This window comes from Triticum aestivum, chromosome 2A (genome assembly GCF_018294505.1).
Source record: "Triticum aestivum cultivar Chinese Spring chromosome 2A, IWGSC CS RefSeq v2.1, whole genome shotgun sequence".
Lineage (NCBI taxonomy): Eukaryota > Viridiplantae > Streptophyta > Magnoliopsida > Poales > Poaceae > Triticum > Triticum aestivum.
Window position 1 is genome coordinate 82239253 of NC_057797.1, and position 7063 is coordinate 82246315.

The 7063-nt window shown below is 45.9% G+C and overlaps 1 pseudogene; it reads left to right on the forward strand.

Moving 5' to 3' along the window:
• The first annotated feature begins 661 nt into the window (after positions 1–661).
• On the forward strand, positions 662–4007 carry LOC123184835 (wall-associated receptor kinase 1-like; annotated as a pseudogene).
• The last annotated feature ends 3056 nt before the right edge of the window (positions 4008–7063 follow it).

Below are 7063 nucleotides of genomic sequence, written 5' to 3' on the forward strand. Positions count from 1 at the left end.
CGCTGGAGAGTGTGACTCTGCATCGCTGACGTCCACCGCCGCGAAGGCTGCCGCCGCCTCCCGCGCCCGCCGCGAAGGGCCGAGCGCAAGCCGGACGGCCATCTCCTCCTCGGTGCCGCGTGGGATGAGCTCGGGGCCGACGGGTCTGGAGGTGAAGGACTCAGATTCGCTGCCCACCATGCCGGAGACGTCCGGAGACCGCCGAAGGTGCATGGGTGGTGGAGGGAAGTGGATTAAAGTGGCTAGGGTTTGGTTCGGCGAGCGGATGAAGGTGAATATATGTGGGGTCGGGTGAGCCAGTGTGGGCTGGATCCGACGTGGCGACTGGCGAGCACGCCGGGATGCCTCCATATATATACACCTTATATTTGGGCTGAATATGAGGGTGCCGGTCAGCCCGTGCGTTTAAGTCCCGTTTGCCACGCCCGTCTAAGTCAAAATTTCGTGACCGGTCAGTGATCCGGCGGCCCGCCTGATGAGGCAGATTTGAGACGCGTGATTGTAGATGCTCTTAATAGCCCGTATGCACGGAATTTCCCCCGTGCATATATTCGCGACGTGGAAGTCCATCTACTCCACCCGCCGGAGCTTAATGACCTAGGTGTAATTTGCATGAGTGGCATAGAGCTTTTGCTTCACAAGCGCAGGCAGCATACAACACCGTACCGGCCATGACCACCACGCGAAGCTCGCAATCCCATAACTCCCAGCCACTGCCGATAATCCTAGTCCTCCTTGCAGCAGCAGCAGCAGCATCAACTCCCTTGATCTTACAGGTTGCTGCTGCTGCTGCAGAACAAGATGAGAAGCAGCCGATCACGCTTCCGGGTTGCCCCGACAGGTGCGGCGACACTCTCATCCCCTTCCCGTTCGGCACCAAGCCCGGCTGCTTCCGCGAGGGCTTCCAGGTCACCTGCAACGACTCCTTCACTCCCCACCGCGCCTTCCTCGCCTACGCCGGAGTAAACCAGCACATAGCCGAGATATACTACAAGGTGGGGTGGCACCATCCTGTGTGGAGGACCGACCATGGCAACACGGCCCTGGAGCTCATAGACATATCGGTGGCCGACGGCGAGGCGCGCGCTTATGGCCTCGTTTCGTCCCTCTGCAACGCCGCCAACCTCAGCGGCGACTACGTCGCCAAGTGCCAGAACCTGGCGCTGGGCGAGAGGGGCCCGTTCCTGCTGTCGGTGACGCGCAACCTCCTCGTCGGCGTGGGCTGGAGGGTGGAACCCAAGATCATGAGCTACCTGTGGTCAGCGTACCGGAACTCCACCTATGAGTTCTCGCTCGCCTGCCTCTCGGACCTTATGGGCATGCCCAAGCTCCTGCAGCTGGCGACAAATGGGTCATGCTCCAGCCGGGGCTGCTGCCAGGCCGCGCTGCCGGAGGCGGCTCCGCTCACCGACTTCGGGACGTGGTTCACCATCGAGGACAACCCCATGTGGCAGACCAACCCGTGCACCTACGCCATGGTGGTCGAGAGCGACTGGTACCGCTTCTCCACGCGCCGGACCTGTACGGCGTCGAGGTGCTGCCCAGGAGGTACCCGAGGGGCGTCCCCTTCGTGCTCGACTTCTCCATCCGGAACGGTGCATGCCCGGGGAAAGGCCAGAAACCACCTCCGGACTACGCCTGCGTCAGCGGCAACAGCTATTGTGCCAACGCGACTGGTGGTGCTGCCCATGGCTATGTCTGCAGGTGCTTGGAACACTACGATGGCAACCCTTACATCGCCAATGGATGCCAAGGTGTACTAAGCCTTAATTCGTACCAGTATCTCTTTTTTACTCCAGATCTCAAACTTTTCTTGGTGTTGCGAAAACCAGATTTCAAACCTTTAACCTTTTTTGTTTTGTCTTCAGACATCGACGAGTGTAAGCTCCGAAAACTGAATCCTGAGTTGTACCCTTGTTCGAGTGATGGGATCTGCAAGAACAGGCTGGAAGGCTATGACTGTCCATGCAAACTCGGAATGAAAGGCGACGGTATAAAAGGAACTTGCACCGATAAATTCCCCCTGGTAGCACAGGTGATTGTGGGTAAGCACAAAAACATCGCACCACATTAATCGATTACAACCGTCTTTCTGTCCTTAGCAGCACACATGTCTCGATCTAGCTTTTGCTAAGATTTTTTTCCTACTTTCATTTTTTTTTAATTTGTACACATTTTCTATTATGGGTTGTTACTTAGTATTTAATCTAAATGAGTCCCATTAGCCCATTACTCTATCGCCAATGGGGACTTATATGCGGGCTATTTTTTAAGAAATGAAGGTTGAAACCTCTGGCCTCTGCATCATTACGATACATGACCATCTTGATTTATGTGGTGTTAGATTGGAGTATGAGCCCTAAAGGTGGATGGGGAAACAAACTCTGTGATTTCAAAGCCTCTTCCAAGATGACTGAGTGGATGATTTTTTTCTGTGAAATGTAGTACGAACCAATCATTTGTAAACATTCCTATATGATTCAATCATACAACACAGATGACCAACATAGGAAAATTTTCTAAGGGATTCATATGCTCCATAATTCCTATAAAAATCCTTTGAGTTGAAGAGGCCCTTACAAGGAATCCTCGGATGTTCTGGGTGAATTTCTTTGGCTTCTACTCAGCTATCGACATATTAATTAAAGGTGGTTCTTCACACCAAACCGTCTAATATAGTCTCCTATTATTACCCACCCATAAAGTATGATGGTTTACATCGTCCTTGATAACATTTGTGAGCTATTTGCTGTAGTTTTTTCCATAGTGGTGACAAATTCAAAGTGTATTATTAAAATAATTGATTACTTTTTATATTCTCCTATGCAGATAGATTAAATTATTCAAAGTTTTAGTGATGTGAAATCATTTTGTTTTGTGTCCACATAGGTGGAATAGGTGGCATTTTTATCATTGCGGCTATATCATTCCTTATTCTTCTTCGCAAAGAGAAACAAAAGACAAGAGAGTTTTATCAAAAGAACGGCGGGCCTACGTTAGAGAAGGCAAAGTTCATAAAACTTTTCAAAAAGGAGGAGCTCAAGCCAATTTTGAAGAGTAGCAATTTCATTGGAAAAGGTGGCTTTGGCGAAGTTTATAAGGGCTTTCTTGATAATGAAGAAGTTGCGGTAAAGAAGCCAATTAGTGGTACTATGCTAGAGAATGAACATTTTGCAAACGAAGTCATCATTCAATCTCGAGTAATCCACAAGAACATCGTTAGGCTCATAGGTTGTTGCCTAGAAGTTGATATCCCGATGTTAGTCTATGAGTTTCTCTCCAATGGTAGCCTTGATGACATTCTTCATGGCAAAAAGAAGGTGGCGCTCAACTTGGGTGTGCGTTTAAGTATTGCTGTCGAATCAGCGGATGCTCTGGTCTATATGCACTCAAAAACCAATGCCAAAATCATACATGGTGATGTTAAACCTGCAAATATACTCTTGGATGATAAGTTTGCGCCGAAGATATCAGACTTTGGCATATCAAGGCTGATTGCGAGAGACAAAAAACACACCGGATCTGTCATTGGTGACATGAGTTATATCGATCCAGTGTATCTACAAACAGGCCTACTAACCGAGAAAAGTGATGTCTACAGTTTTGGTGTTGTCATACTGGAACTTATTAGTGGGCAGAAAGCCACACATTCTGACGGCGGCAGCTTAGTAAACAGTTTCCTTGAAGCTGGGAAGAAAGAGAAGAAAGTGACAGAGTTGTTTGACAAGGAAATTGTAGCCGAAGGAGATTTGGAGATTCTTGATAGTTTGGCAGCGATCGCTTTGGAATGCCTTAACCTTGATGTGGATCAAAGACCATTGATGACAGAGGTAGTAGAGCGCCTTCTCATAATGAACCGGTCTCGTAAGTCGTAACTTGCTTGCATGTATATGTCGTGTCAAATAAGAGGTGGTGACGTTTATCTTATATTGTTGTTGTGAACAAAAGCATGTAAGGTAGGAACAGAGAAGGTTTCACATTGGTTCCAAGAAAATTTGTAATATATTGTTGAGCTTTTTTTCTATACCAACATACCAACATTTGTTAAATAAAGAACATGTAAATAAACTCATTTATCGGTTTGCAATTTCCCTCTATTTTATTCCTTCATAATATACTAATGTTTGTAAAGAAAACATGTATATGGTCACATACAATGGCGAAGTTCAATAAATAAAGAACATGTAAAGAAATACACTTATCGGTTTGCAATTTCCCTCCATTTTTTACTTCATGTGATTTCAGTTTTTTTAATCATTTTTCAGTATTAACCTAGCCTTTTCATTTCAATTCGGGATTCTACAAAGGTCCTGAGTTCTAGGAATTAATGACTTCATTTTAATAAACGCATTTTCCATCTCGGCATTGTGACATTTCCCCGAATTTTTGATTATCCATTGCTGGGAAACAAGGCAATATAAACGAATGCATCTTCCTATCAATATCTCTAATCTTATGCTTGTGAGAATTTTTAAGCAGTAGACTAGAAATAAGCATCAGTATCATTTCTGGGTTGTTTATTAATTCGTCTAATTTGATGATATTTTGTCCATCCGAGATCTCAATCAATCCTGCATCAGGATGAAGATAACGAGACAAGGAAACAAGCTTAGAGCATCTCTAGTAGACCCCGTATAATGTTGACCCGCAAAATGCGTTTACTGTTCGTTGCAGATCTAATTTGCAGGGCGAATTCGTGCGTTGCAGATCAGACCCCATATATGAAACTGTAAAATTTAACAAAAGGGAGAAACTTGCAACGATGTTGATCATATATAGTTCCTCATCATACTACATTGATCATACATAGTTCATCTACATTCACTACAAAAAAGGACACATCCGTTCTTGGTAAACGTTGCATGGAAAACAAAAAAAATCTATGCACACGCAATGATTTATCCATGGAGATGCATAGCAACAAGGGGGAGAGTGTGTCTACGTACCCTCGTGGACCATAAGCGGAAGCGTTTGACAACACGGTTGATGTAGTCGAACTTATTATAGCTCTGACCGATCAAGTATCGAACGTACGGCACCTCCGAGTACTGCACACGTTCAGCTCGGTGACGTCTCTCGCCTTCTTGATCCAGCAAGACATCGAGGTAGTAGATGAGTTCCATCAGCACGATGGCATGGAGACGGTGATGGTGAAGTGATCTCCGCAGGGCTTCGCCTAAGCACTACGAAAATATGGCCGGAGGCGTAAATGGTGGAGGTGGACGCCGCACACGGCTAGGTAATTGTCTTGGGTGTGCTAGCCCCCCTCATATATATAGGTGGAAGGGAGAGGGGAGAGGCCAAGGGACGCCCCAAGTAGGACTGAATCCTACTTGGGCTCCTGCCCTTGGCCGCACCCCCCTGCCATGTTTGTCGGAGGGGGAAGGAAAGAGGGGGAGAGGGAAGGAAGTGGGAATCCTAGTCCACACCTTCCTTTCCCTTCTCCCCTTTCCTTCTCCTCCTTAGACCGGCCCATATGGGGGCGCACCAGCCCCTTGTGGCTGGTGTGTTTCCCCTCTTGGCCCACAAGGCCTATATCTTTTGCCGGGGGTGCCCGGAACCCCTTCCGGTGACCCGATAAGTACCCGGTAACCCCCGAAACACTTCCGGTGTCTGAATACTATCGTCTCATATATAAATCTTTACCTCTCGACCATTTTGAGACTCCTCGTAATGTCCGTGATCTCATCCTGGACTCCGAACAACAGTCGGTCACCAAATCATATAACACTATATCGTCAACGAACGTTAAGCGTGCGGACCCTACGGGTTCGAGAACTATGTAGACATAACTGAGACACCTCTCCGGTCAATAACCAATAGCGGAACATGGATGCCCATATTGGCTCCTACATATTCTACGAAGATCTTTATCGGTCGAACTATGATGACAACATATGTAATTCCCTTTGTCCATCGGTATGTTACTTGCCCGAGATTCAATCGTCGGTATCTTTGTACCTAGTTCAATCTCGTTACCGGCAAGTCTCTTTACTCGTTCCGTAATACATCATCATGTAACTAACTCATTAGTCACTTTTCTTGCAAGGCTTCTTATGATGTGTATTACCTAGAGGTCCCACAAATACCTCTCTGATACTCGGAGTGACAAATCCTAATTTCGATCTATGCCAACTCAACAAACACCTTCGGAGATACATGCAGAGCATCTTTATGATCACCCAGTTATGTTTTGACGTTTGATAGCACACAAGGTATTCCTCCGGTATCCAGGAGTTGCATAATCTCATAGTAGAAGGAATATGTATTTGACATGAAGAAAGCAATAACAATAAACTGAACGATCATTATGCTAAGCTAATGGGTGGGTCTTGTCCATCACATCATTCTCCTAATGATGTGATCCCGTTCATGAAATGACAACTCATGTCTATGGTTAGGAAACCTTTGATGTCTACTACACAACCTTCTTCTTGTAGACGTTGTTGGGCCTCCAAGTGCAGAGGTTTGTAGGACAGTAGCAAATTTCCCTCAAATGGATGACCTAAGGTTTATCAATCCGTGGGAGGCGTAGGATGAAGATGGTCTCTCTCAAGCAACCCTGCAACCAAATAACAAAGAGTCTCTTATGTCCCCAACACACCCAATACAATGGTAAATTGTATAGGTGCACTAGTTTGGTGAAGAGATGGTGATACAAGCGCAATATGGATGGTAGATATATGTTTTTTTAATATGAAAAATATAAAAACAGTAAGGTAACTAATGATAAAAGTGAGCATAAACGGTATTGCAATGCTAGGAAACAAGGCCTAGGGTTCATACTTTCACTAGTGCAAGTTCTCTCAACACTAATAGCGTAATTAGATCATATAACCATCCCTCAATATGCAACAAAGAGTCACTCCAAAGTCACTAATAGCGGAGAACAAACGAAGAGATTATTGTAGGGTACGAAACCACCTCAAAGTTATCCTTTCTGATCGATCTATTCAAGAGTCCATAGTAAAAGCCATAATAGGTAGGTTTATGGTACCTACGAAAGTTGCACGGTACTAGAGAGGCTAGCAACAGTGGAAGGGTGAGAGTGCGTATAATCCAT